At 44.2% G+C, this 12,979-nt stretch overlaps 1 protein-coding gene and 1 long non-coding RNA gene across 2 annotated transcripts in view; both read right to left on the bottom strand.

The window, feature by feature from the left end:
- Nucleotides 1–12,979, bottom strand: part of KCNB2 (potassium voltage-gated channel subfamily B member 2) — a 396,347-nt gene that overhangs the window by 150,834 nt on the left and 232,534 nt on the right. The window lies entirely within an intron of this gene.
- LOC137518978 (uncharacterized) overlaps nt 249–12,979 on the bottom strand; it is a 102,803-nt gene continuing 90,072 nt past the window's right edge. Inside the window, exons 2-3 of the long non-coding RNA XR_011020940.1 lie at nt 2,498–2,692; nt 249–339 (exon numbers count right to left, since the gene is read on the bottom strand). This is a non-coding gene — a long non-coding RNA (uncharacterized lncRNA). The remainder of the gene's footprint in view (nt 340–2,497; nt 2,693–12,979) is intronic.

The following is a 12,979-nucleotide window of genomic DNA, read 5'->3' as shown; positions in this document are numbered from 1 at the left end:
GAACGGGAGCAGCTGACAGGCCTTGAATTCACCATCTTCAGCTGCCCATGGAAAAGAGGCCTGAAGAAATATTAAAAGGAGATATCTGGATACTAGTGAAGTATGTAAGATACGGTTGGTGGGTGAAAGGCTGTTGAATATACTCACAGATTTTTACTTGCCATTGGGAATATGTTAACACTTGTAGAGCTTTGAGGTAAATGTTAACAGTCCTCTCTCAGTCTTTTATTTTCAATGTATTGCATTTCGGTTGTACTCTACATCTACCAAAAATGGAATGACTGGTTGTGGTGACATTCTGTGATAGAGTGTGGCAGGTGCTGAATAACACAGAGGAACCTGGAGATAGTGGAACAATAAAACACTTTAAAAGGAGGTTACATTTCTTATCCACAGGAAAAGAACTGATATAACACATACAGCTTGATTCACTAACTGGCGCTAAGCCAGTTAGTGAGCCTAAAGACATAATGGGCGCAAACCACAGAGTTAAGTAGTTTGCGCCTATACATCGCGCACAACCCAGGGCAGACGAACGTCGCACCCGCTGCCCTGTAAATGTTGCACACGGTGCGACGAAAACGGTGCATCGGGTGCCCCCGAAGCGGCGCACTGCGCACTATTACCGGCTATTAGTGCCCGCAAAGCTACTTTTCAGGCACTAAGTGGCTGTTTACTCTGGCGCTATCACTTAGCGCCAATTAGTGAATCAAGCCCATAGAGCTCTAAAACACACTGACTATATAACAACTAGATTGGTTAATATAAGGGCCCATACACCTAACGATTTTCCCGCCGATATACAGCAGATTCGATCACTGTGATCGAATCTGCTGTGAAATCGTTGCGGAAACACAAACAATTGATTTCCGTCTGAAATCAATCATTCCCGTCGAGTCGTCCATGCGGAAGATTTATCTCAATCGCCGGCGGGTCGGGAGTGCGTCGATAGCGGCGTTCAAATGCCCGACGACTGACGCAATACAGCGGCAATACATTACCTGCTTCAGCCGGCGCAAGTCCCTGCTGTCACCGATGTCTTCTTCTCCGCTGGGTTCCGCGTTCCGGTCTGGCTGGCTTCACTTCCTGTCCCGGCAGAAAGTTTAAACAGTAGAGCGCCCTCTACTGTTTAAACTTCCCCGGACAGAAAGAAGTGAAGACAGCCGGAAATGAAAGCGGAACCCAGCGGAGAAGAAGACATCGGTGACAGCGGGGACTCGTGCCGGCTGGAGCAGGTAATGTATGCAGTGGGGGGGGGGGGGGGGGGGGAGGCAGCGGTAGCACCACCACAGATTGTGATCGGTTTCATGCTGAAATCGATTCACAATCTGTTTGCAGTAAAACAGCCATACGATCCCTCTCTGATCAGATTCTGGCAAATCGACCAGTGTATGGCCACCTTATGGGTAGTATGTCAGTTAGTATCTCCTGTAGCTGTCCTTCCATCCCACATATCGGGTAATGTAATTAAAAGTTTGTTGATATCAGGCCTATTGTTTACGAGAATTTGGCAATACATTTACAGTTCATTTGTGCAGATGTGAGTATTTGTTAAGGCTGTCAAACAAGATTCAAATAAAACAGTCAAGTTTTCCTCTTTTTTTTTTTTTTATAAAAATGATCAATTGTATAGAAAATTTGAATGGATTTTTTTTTCGGTAGGATTTTATTGATTTTCTCAAATTTTACAATAATTACGTATCAGCTGTGGTTGAAAAAATTATGATCTACTCCTAAAAAAATGTAATACTGTATAGTGGATTGATTAGATTTGTAATCAATCAAAAAAATAGAAAATGGAATTTACAAGATATAAATTAAAAAAATTATAAAAAAGTGTACAGTCACCTTAAAGAGAAACCACAAAATGCAGTAAATTATTCAGGATACCCGATTTTAAGTTAAATATCCTGGTTTTAACATCAACATTTCCTATAGCTAAATATTAATGTATATTGGTATCATGTAGCCCTACCCTCCTATTGAGGCTGAGCTTAGGCTGTTCATTATGCAGAAGAATCCCCCCCCCCCCTCCAAGCATTCAGGGAGACCAGAGATTTTTTTTTACTGGTTTTAGAACTACCAGTAAGTAATCGAACATTCCGCAGAGAGCACATGCCAGTATTAAAGATGTTGCTGCCTGTGATATATTTCAGAAGGTAAATCAGGGGGAGGAAATATTTTACAAAGGGCAAACACTGACAAAATCATTTCTAAATGAATATTTAAAAAATAAAAACAAGCAATTGTATTCATTATGTTGACTATAGTTCCTCTTTAAATCCTATTAAATTTATCTCAAGGTCTTTACAATTTTTGCAACTACATGGTCTTCCATTAGCTTCTATGTACAGCCAATTATGATCACCGTGATCGTTACGACATGGCTGTGTAGGAATAAATGGGTGTTGTCCACCACAGTCCTGTGCTGAGACGTTGGTGAATTTCTGCAAAAATACAGCTCTACCTGTCAAAATATGAATCCATGTAAACTCACTGGAATATGACATCATGCTGATCTGTTTTGTCCTCGATCACCGGGGGCTGCATCTTAAACTTTGTGTACACACTTCTGCTAGTCTAAGCACTTAGAGCTATTGTGCAGGCTCCAAGGAGTCTGCTGTCTTCTGCCCAGTAAATGCTTCCCCACCAATTCATACTCTTCAACATATTTGTTTTGCCTCTGCTTTCCCTGAAAAAAGAAATGAAGTAGACTGATGTCAACTAAAACTTACAATATTTTTCCTAACTAAAAGATGCAAAAAACAAAACAAACAAAACATACAAAACAAAAACAAACAAAAACACACAAATAAACAAAACAAAAGGGCCGCAATTGCCCAGAATGGGTGATGTTGGAAATGTCTTGTTTTTTTGTTTTACAATGCTTTACAGGGTCACTGCCACCTTCCACAAAGGGAGCCTGATTCATAAACAGTTTATAAAGCTGTGGAAGCAGCATGTGCATCAATTCATACAAGAATACTGCACCTTCCTGGATTATTGATCCTTTAACCTAATAGCACATGTAAAGATTACTGCAAGTTACACAAATTGCGTCATGTGACACGGACAGCCCCCTAAAATCTGGTGGGAATCCAGCTAAAGGTGAAGGTAGTTGGGCTAACTACCTGGCCTTAGAGTACAGGTGTCGAACTCCAGGCCTGGAGGGCCAGATCCATGCCAGTGTTTAGGATGGACTGAGAAAGAGGAATGCTTTCTACCTGATGGACCACACCTTTCCTGATTCAGACCCATCAATTAATTTGAGCTGTGTCAAAAATGTGTGAGGACCTCAGCCCTCGCAGGACCAGTTTGACATCCCTGCTTTAGAGGCTAAACTTGACAATTTGGGTTTAAGTGGCGCCTGGAAACTTTGGGGGCCATCATCTATACACTGTCTGCAGAGAGAGTGGTTATGTGCTTACTCTGTTATCACTGCAGGCGTAGAGGATAGAAAGCCCACCATAGAGTTCCTGTGTCTACTTGCATTGTTACTTTTCAAGGGTTCGCCAAGTGTCATCCCATGCACCCCATCATGTGGAACCACCCTGTGTTGAAAAGTATAGGGTGTTAGATGAAAAAGTAAAGGTATACAGCAAGCTAACAAGCCGTCTTGTTCACCTCTAGAAATAACCACTGATGCACCACAAATGAGGGTTTACAATGCATATAGTAACGAACAATAAAACATTACCTTTAATACAGCAAGTATAAAATAAAAGCAGACAGGTAGGTAAAATTAAACAACACAGCATGGTAATATAATTGAATGCAGCCTGACGCATGTTTCGCAAGCACGAAAGGTCACTTCTACATAGGCATAAAGTGTGAACAAAAGTCTTGGTGAGATAACACTGCAATGCAACCCGCAAAGTGCATTATACTGTACATAGATTATGCTTGCTTTGCACACCCCGTCCTGTGGTAATCATAGCCAGATTTGAGGCAAGGCCACATAGGCCATGGTCTAGAGAACAAGGAAGCAAGGGGTGGGCAGCGAGCTGGCACACTAAGGCAGTTTAATTGCCAAACATGTAAACCACAGCAGTAACCACACAGTAACCCAGTCCAAGGCCACCCTGTTTCTACAGGGGCGAGCTGTGGAGTACTGATCCTTTGCTTCCCCATTCTGTGCTGTGCTCCCCACAAGTACTGCACAGTATGGGGGGGGCACAGGACCAGGGAAGTACACAGGGTGGGGTGAGCACAAGAAGACTTCACAGGACTAGGGAGCAAACAGGACAGGGGAAGCGCACAGGATGGGGCAGGGTAGTTGAGAGTTGGCCTTGGGCGGTAAAATGTCCAAATCTGTCCCTGCTGGTAATGCGCTGCATGCCGTGCATTATTCCTTAGAAATCATTGCTCAACACTGCAAAAGTAACAGTGTAAAAGCCCCCATTGAAATATGTCGTTGTGATGTGATTATATCATCCGCTGAGCTGGGACACGGCGGATGTAGTGTGAGAGAAGCATTATATATACAGCCCAGACTTTTTTTTGTTGTTTTTTGCAGTTAACAAGGAAAATAAACAAATCCAAGCCCAACAGTGCTTTTATTGCATGAATCACTGTTTGGCTGTGCAATAACAATTAAGTTATTAAATTTAGTCCTGAAGTCATGCATGGGAAAGATTTCGCTGGCAGCTGAAAAGCTGTTCCGAATCATTTGGCAGTACTGGATAAAATGAATTTTACCCAACTTCATGCTTATGGGGATATTTCTGCACAAACGTTTGCACACACATACCACATGATTTTTCATAGGCTTTTAGTGAGGCAACATAATATCTGAGATAAAGTAGGCATTAAAAGTGAAACTCTGCTATTTTGGAGGAAAAGGCAATCCCTTTAGAGCAATACATCGGCGGGAATATAGGCTTGTTCACTTTAACCACTTCAGGACCACAGTCTTTCTACCCCTTAAGGACCAGGCACTTTTTTTCCATTCAGACCACTGCAGCTTTCACGGTTTATTGCTCGGTCATACAACCTACCACCTAAATGAATTTTACCTCCTTTTCTTGTCACTAATAAAGCTTTCTTTTGATGCTATTTGATTGCTCCTGCCATTTTTACTTTTTATTATATTCATCAAAAAAGACATGAATTTTGGCAAAAAATGATTTTTTTAACTTTCTGTGCTGACATTTTTCAAATAAAGTAAAATTTCTGTATACATGCAGCGCGAAAAATGTGGACAAACATGTTTTTGATAAAAAAAAAACCCATTCAGTGTATATTTATTGGTTTGGGTAAAAGTTATAGCGTTTACAAACTATGGTGCCAAAAGTGAATTTTCCCATTTTCAAGCATCTCTGACTTTTCTGCGCACCTGTCAGGTTTCATGAGGGGCTAAAATTCCAGGATAGTACAAATACCCCCCAAATGACCCCATTTTGGAAAGAAGACATCCCAAAGTATTCAGTGAGAGGCATGGTGAGTTCATAGAAGATTTTATTTTTTGTCACAAGTTAGCGGAAAATGACACTTTCTGACAAAAAAAAGAAAAAAAAAAGTTTCCATTTCTTCTAACTTGCAACAAAAAAAAATGAAATCTGCCACGGACTCACTATGCTCCTCTCTGAATACCTTGAAGTGTCTACTTTCCAAAATGGGGTCATTTGTGGGGTGTGTTCACTGTCCTGGCATTTTGGGGGGTGCCTAATTGTAAGCACCCCTGTAAAGCCTAAAGATGCTCATTGGACTTTTGGCCCCTTAGCGCAGTTAGGCTGCAAAAAAGTGCCACACATGTGGTATTGCCGTACTCAGGAGAAGTAGTATAATGTGTTTTGGGGTGTATTTTTACACATACCCATGCTGGGTGGGAGAAATATCTCCATAAATGACAATTGTTTTATTTTTTTTACACACAATTGTCTATTTATAGAGATATTTCTGCCACTCAGCATGGGTATGTGGAAAAATACACCCCAAAACACATTATACTACTTCTCCTGAGTACGGCGATACCACATGTGTGGCACTTTTTTGCACCCTAACTGCGCTAAGGGGCCCAAAGTTCAATGAGTACCTTTAGGATTTCACAGGTCATTTTGAGAAATTTCGTTTCAAGACTACTCCTCACGGTTTAGGGCCCCTAAAATGCCAGGACAGTATAGGAACCCCACAAATTACCCCATTTTAGAAAGAAGACAGCCCAAGGTATTCAGTTAGGAGGATGGTGAGTTCATAGAAGATTTTATTTTTTTGTCACAAGTTAGCGGAAATTGATTTTAATTGTTTTTTTTCACAAAGTGTCATTTTCCGCTAACTTGTGACAAAAAATAAAATCTTCTATGAACTCACCATACTCCTAACGGAATACCTTGGGGTGTCTTCTTTCTAAAATGGGGTCATTTGTGGGGTTCCTATACTGCCCTGGCATTTTAGGGGCCCTAAACCGTGAGGAGTAGTCTTGAAACCAAATGTCGCAAAATGACCTGTGAAATCCTAAAGGTACTCATTGGACTTTGGGCCTCTTAGCGCACTTAGGGTGCAAAAAAGTGCCACACATGTGGTACCGCCGTACTCAGGAGAAGTAGTATAATGTGTTTTGGGGTGTATTTTTACACATACCCATGCTGGGTGGGAGAAATATCTCTGTAAATGACAATTGTTTGATTTTTTTTTACACACAATTGTCCTTTTACAGAGAGATTTCTCCCACCCAGCATGGGTATGTGTAAAAATACACCCCAAAACACAATATACTACTTCTTCTGAGTACGGCGATACCACATGTGTGACACTTTTTTGCAACCTAGGTGCGCTAAGGGGCCTAACGTCCTATTCACAGGTCATTTTGAGGCCTTTGGATTCTAGACTACTGCTCACGGCTTAAATGCCAGGGCAGTATAGGAACCCCACAAGTGACCCCATTTTAGAAAGAAGACACCCCAAGGTATTCTGTTAGGAGTATGGTGAGTTCATAGAAGATTTTTTTTTTGTCACAAGTTAGCGGAAAATGACAAAAAAAAACCCAATACATATCAATTTCCGCTAACTTGTGACAAAAAATAAAATCTTCTATGAACTCATCATACACCTAACAGAATACCTTGGGGTGTCTTCTTTCTAAAATGGGGTCACTTGTGGGGTTCCTATACTGCCCTGGCATTTTACGGGCCCAAAACTGTGAGTAGTCTGGAAACCAAATTTCTCAAAATGACTGATCAGGGGTATAAGCATCTGCAAATTTTGATGACAGGTGGTCTATGAGGGGGCAAATTTTGTGGAACCGGTCATAAGCAGGGTGGCCTCTTAGATGACAGGATGTTTTGGGCCTGATCTGATGGATAGGAGTGCTAGGGGGTGACAGGAGGTGATTGATGGGTGTCTCAGGGGGCGGTTAGAGGGGAAAATAGATGCAATCAATGCACTGGGGAGGTGATCGGAAGGGGGTCTGAGGGGGACCTGAGGGTTTGGCCGAGTGATCAGGAGCCCACACGGGGCAAATTAGGGCCTGATCTGATGGGTAGGTGTGCTAGGGGGTGACAGGAGGTGATTGATGGGTGTCTCAAGGTGTGATTAGAGGGGGGAAATAGATGCAAGCAATGCACTAGCGAGGTGATCAGGGCTGGGGTCTGAGGACGTTCTGAGGTGTGGGCGGGTGATTGGGTGCCCGCAAGGGGCAGATTAGGGTCTAATCTGATGGGTAACCGTGACAGGTGGTGATAGGGGGTGATTGATGGGTAATTAGTGGGTGTTTAGAGGAGAGAAGAGATGTAAACACTGCACTTGGGAGGTGATCTGATGTCGGATCTGCGGGCGATCTATTGGTGTGGGTGGGTGATCAGATTGCCCGCAAGGGGCAGGTTAGGGGCTGATTGATGGGTGGCAGTGACAGGGGGTGATTGATGGGTGGCAGTGACAGGGGGTGATTGATAGGTGATTGACAGGTGATCAGTGGGTTATTACAGGGAATAACAGATGTAAATATTGCACTGGCGAATTGATAAAGGGGGGTCTGAGGGCAATCTGAGCGTGTGGGCGGGTGATTGGGTGCCCGCAAGGGGTAGATTAGGGTCTAATCTGATGGGTAACAGTGACAGGTGGTGATAGGGGGTGATTGATAGGTGATTGATGGGTAATTAGTGGGTGTTTAGAGGAGAGAATAGATGTAAACAATGGATTTGGGAGGTGATCTGATGTCGGATCTGCGGGCGATCTATTGGTGTGGGTGGGTGATCAGATTGCCCGCAAGGGGCAGGTTAGGGGCTGATTGATGGGTGGCAGTGACAGGGGGTGATTGATGGGTGGCAGTGACAGGGGGTGATTGATGGGTGGCAGTGACAGGGGGTGATTGATAGGTGATTGACAGGTGATCAGTGGGTTATTACAGGGAATAACAGATGTAAATATTGCACTGGCGAATTGATAAAGTAGGGTCTGAGGGCAATCTGAGCGTGTGGGCGGGTGATTGGGTGCCCACAAGGGGTAGATTAGGGTCTAATCTGATGGGTAACAGTGACAGGTGGTGATAGGGGGTGATTGATAGGTGATTGATGGGTAATTAGTGGGTGTTTAGAGGAGAGAATAGATGTAAACAATGGATTTGGGAGGTGATCTGATGACGGATCTGCGGGCGATCTATTGGTGTGGGTGGGTGATCAGATTGCCCGCAAGGGGCAGGTTAGGGGCTGATTGATGGGTAGCAGAGACAGGGGGTGATTGACTGGTGATTGACGGGTGATTGACAGGTGATTGACAGGTGATCAGGGGGGATAGATGCATACAGTACACGGGGGGAGGGGTCTGGGGGGGGGGTCTGGGGAGAATCTGAGGGGTGGGGGGGTGATCAGGAGGGGGCAGTGGGCAGGGGGGGGATAAAAAAAAAATAGCGTTGACAGATAGTGACAGGGAGTGATTGATGGGTGATTAGGGGGGTGACTGGGTGCAAACAGTGGTCTGGGGGGTGGGCAGGGGGGGGTCTGAGGGGTGCTGTGGGCGATCAGGGGGCAGGGGGAGGGAAATCAGTGTGCTTGGGTGCAGACTAGGGTGGCTGCAGCCTGCCCTGGTGGTCCCTCGGACACTGGGACCACCAGGGCAGGAGGCAGCCAGTATAATAGGCTTTGTATACATTACAAAGCCTATTATACAATGTAAGTGCGGCGATCCGGGTGCTAGTAACCCGCCGGCGCTTCCGAACGGCCGGCGGGTTACTACGAGCGGTGGGCGGAGCCAGTCCCCGGCGGCTGATCGCGTCACGAATGACGCGATCGCCGCATAACCACTCCCGCAGCCGCCCCCGCCGATGGGCGTATTGCGGTCGTTTGGGCCCGGACTTTGCCGCCGCCCATCGGCTGGGGGCGGTCCTTAAGTGGTTAAACGTGTATACATGCGTTCCTGTCAATGCAACGTTTCTGCGGACCACAAGCACATGCGTTATTGTCAATGCAAGCTTTTTGCGGACTACAAGCACACACGGTTTCACATTGGGAACACATCTTAGCATGACCCCTAGTATCTGTGTGCGCACTGCTTTTTGGAAAGCTATTGTTGTATGCATTTTTGTGCAGGTAAGCTGCAGGCCTGGCTCCCGATCATGTGACATTCATTGAAAGCCGGCAATATGCAAGCATGGAGCGAGCAACAGCAAGGAAGTAGAGGAGACCTGACGCAGTGCTGAAGCAGGTAAATATTACACACTTGTGCTGGGTGCACACGTGAGTCTTTGGAATATGAAAGATCTAAGGCCAATTTTACCACCCTCCATGTAGTATGAGAGCCTACCTACATAGGGCTTGATTCACAAAGCGGTGCTAACTGTTAGCACGCCTGTGAAAACCCCCTTAGCACGTCTAAACAAGCTTTTCGCGCATAAAACTTTACGCGCGCAAAACTTTATGCGCATAAAACTTTACGCGCGTACTGCACAGAGCGCAGGGCGCACCACGCGAAGTGCCCATTAAAGCCTATGGGACTTAGCGCGCGTAAAACTTTGCGCGCGTAAAACTTTATGCGCTCAAACTTAGCGCGCGATCTGATTGAGAAATCCGGTGCCAACCTACTTAGCACCCTGGTTAGCGCATCTAAAGACTTTAGACGTGCTAAGTAGGTTAGCACCGCTTTGTGAATCAAGCCCATAGTCTATTCTCAAGCTGAGGAATTCATCTGTTACATAGGTTTGCCAAGAAGGTTTGAAAGACTGATATATACATATATATATCACTAAATAGAGGACTAATAGAGCAGTAGTATATATATATATATATATATATATATATATATATATATATATATATATATATATATATAATGGTCATGTCTTAGAGAAGTCATGGGGAAACCTGGAATTTGATAGATTTGCAAAGCAAAGCTCTGGTTTTCAGTGATAACCTCCTGCTTTAGCACATGACCCTAACTAGGGCTGCTCAAATCCGGATCCGGGAGAAACCCGGATAGTTGCTATCCGGATATCTCCCAGTAAACCTGTGTGGGCTGGGCTGGGCGGTGGGGTCAAGCTTACCTGTCTGACGTCTTCCTCGTCCATCCCTGGCGCCTCCCACGATGCGGTCCATGCGACGGTCACGTGACTACAAACACTTCCTGCTTCACGGTTGAAGGAGGAAGTGTTTGTAGTCACATGATGCACATGGACCGCATCCTGGGAGGCACCAGAAACGGACGAAGAAGACGTCGGACAGGTAAGCTTGACCCCCGCCCAGCCCACACAAGATTACTGGGAGATATCCGGATAGCAACTATCCGGGTTTCTCCCGGATCCGGATTTGAGTAGCCCTAATCCTAACTAGCAAATCAGAGACTTACATATCTATCTATCTATCTATCTATCTATCTATCTATCTATCTATCTATCTATCACCTGACCAAACGGAGCACATGTTTCTCCATGAGTTCCTAGACGCAGCCATGTACGTCGTATATGTCTGTCAATGACAGGCACAGTCTTGATAACAATTAAAGGGTTAAGGTACTGCATTACCATCAAACTTAAAGAGGAACTCCAGTGAAAATAATGTAATAAAAAAAGTGCTTCATTTTTACAATAATTATGTATACATGATTTAGTCAGTGTTTGCTCATTGTAAAATCTTTCCTCTCCCAGATTCACATTCTGACATTTATTACATGGTGACATTGTTACTGTGGGCAAATTATGTAGCTGTTTCTAGCTGTTCTGGCTTTAACAGACAGCTGTAAACAGCCATTTCCTGTCTGTGAACATTGTTACATTGTGGCAGTTTGCCCAGAGTACCGTACGGTACCAGAGCCTCTTGTGGGAGGGGTTTCAGCACAAAATCAGTCATACAGCGCCCCCTGATGGTCTGTTTGTGAAAATCATTATATTTCTCATGTAAAAGTGGGTATCAGCTACTGATTGGGATAAAGTTCAATTCTTGGTCGGAGTTTCTCTTTAAGGATCGTGCATGGCTGTGGAACATGGAGATGAGCGAGCATCTCCTCATCTCCTCTCATTATGTCCATGCTGATCACTGCTCTGGCCATGCTAATATGTAAACCAGCTTGGTGGGGAGGAGAAGGGCAGTGGCAGCAACTGCAGTGATTTAGGGTAGGACAGCACTTTGCACAAGTCATTGGTTGATCAGGCAGCTTGAGAGCCACCCAGACCGCCCCCAAACATTTGACATAGAGCTGCCCACATCTCTCTAACCGGGAGATGCACTTTCTATCTTAAACAAACTTATGGTGATTGAAGCTGCCATATTCTTGCTTTAACCCTTTGTAGATGGCTGTCAACAACAGGCACAGTCTTGACGCGACTCATCTCGTCAATGGCAATTAAAGGGTTAAAGTACTGCATTACCAGCCATTGGCAGAAGGAGACCTGCTCTGATTGGTGGCTACATTTCTGGAGCATGGAGACAGCTGCCATTATGAATATTGTGAATGCATTTCATCCATATAGAAGCAAGGAAATCTTTAAATCATATTTTTTTGTACAAGATAAAGAAAGGAAAGAAATATTACGTAGTTTTGTTAATCATTAGTAATTATTTAGCTGGAAGAGATGGAACATTACGTTTTAGTCTATGTACATTGGCTGCCTGCTAGGCTGCAATTTAGGCACTTGTGTTACAATGACAAATCTATTGCCAGGATCATTTTCAAATGGAAACGAAATATGACTAAGTAAATACATCAGAATATATTATACCGCACGCAATACAGAGGCAAGCAATGAAAGAACCGAATGCATAGCTGTCACAATGCATCAAGATTGTAATGTAAAGTAGACAGACTCAATGTAGAAGTCATTTCTAACGTATATCCACCATTAAAGATCTATGAAAGCTGCCTTCCTGATCCCCTTCTACACAAAAGAATGCTAGTTTCCTGGCTGTTATGCTGATCCTCTGACTTCAATACTTTCCAATTAGCTTAGTTGAAGCAAGCACTGTCTATACGTAGGGTTGGTCAATGGAAAGGGAACCTGAGACGGCGGGATATCAAACATTTTTACATACCGGGGGCTTCCTCCAGCCCCCTCCAGACTGGTCGCTCCCCCACCACCATCCTCCGCTGGCTGTAGCCTCTGCCAATTGCCCCAGAAAGTCCTCTGGCCCAGGGCATACCACGCAGTAGTACTGCACAGACGAAGAACGCTTCCAGCACCTGGAGCGGGGACAGGGAAGCATGCACAGCCCGCCTGTGCCGACCAGACGACACGACGTGATTACATACACATTGCATGTGAGAATTTTAGCTCCCTGATTTTGCCTGTTGAGTGATATTGTGAAACAATAAAGAAAGTGTATGCACTGCTCAGTTATTTTAGTTATCTATATCAAAATGTAACAATAGACACAATTTTAATCATTTTGCTAAGGTTGTGCCACATACAGCTGATGTATTTTGAGTGTGTATTTTTTTTATTTACTGAAGTGTTGCAGTTTCCGATATAAGCATTAAAACCTGAAAGTGATTATTTTGGTTCAAATGATGTTGTTGTTATTGTGTTTGAGGTGCTTTGCTGATTGACGTAAAGTCGCAC

Source organism: Hyperolius riggenbachi, chromosome 5 (assembly GCF_040937935.1).
Source record: "Hyperolius riggenbachi isolate aHypRig1 chromosome 5, aHypRig1.pri, whole genome shotgun sequence".
In the NCBI taxonomy this organism is placed as follows: domain Eukaryota; kingdom Metazoa; phylum Chordata; class Amphibia; order Anura; family Hyperoliidae; genus Hyperolius; species Hyperolius riggenbachi.
The sequence above is the reverse complement of the archived record's forward strand: the minus strand, read 5'-3'. Positions and strand labels throughout refer to the sequence as shown.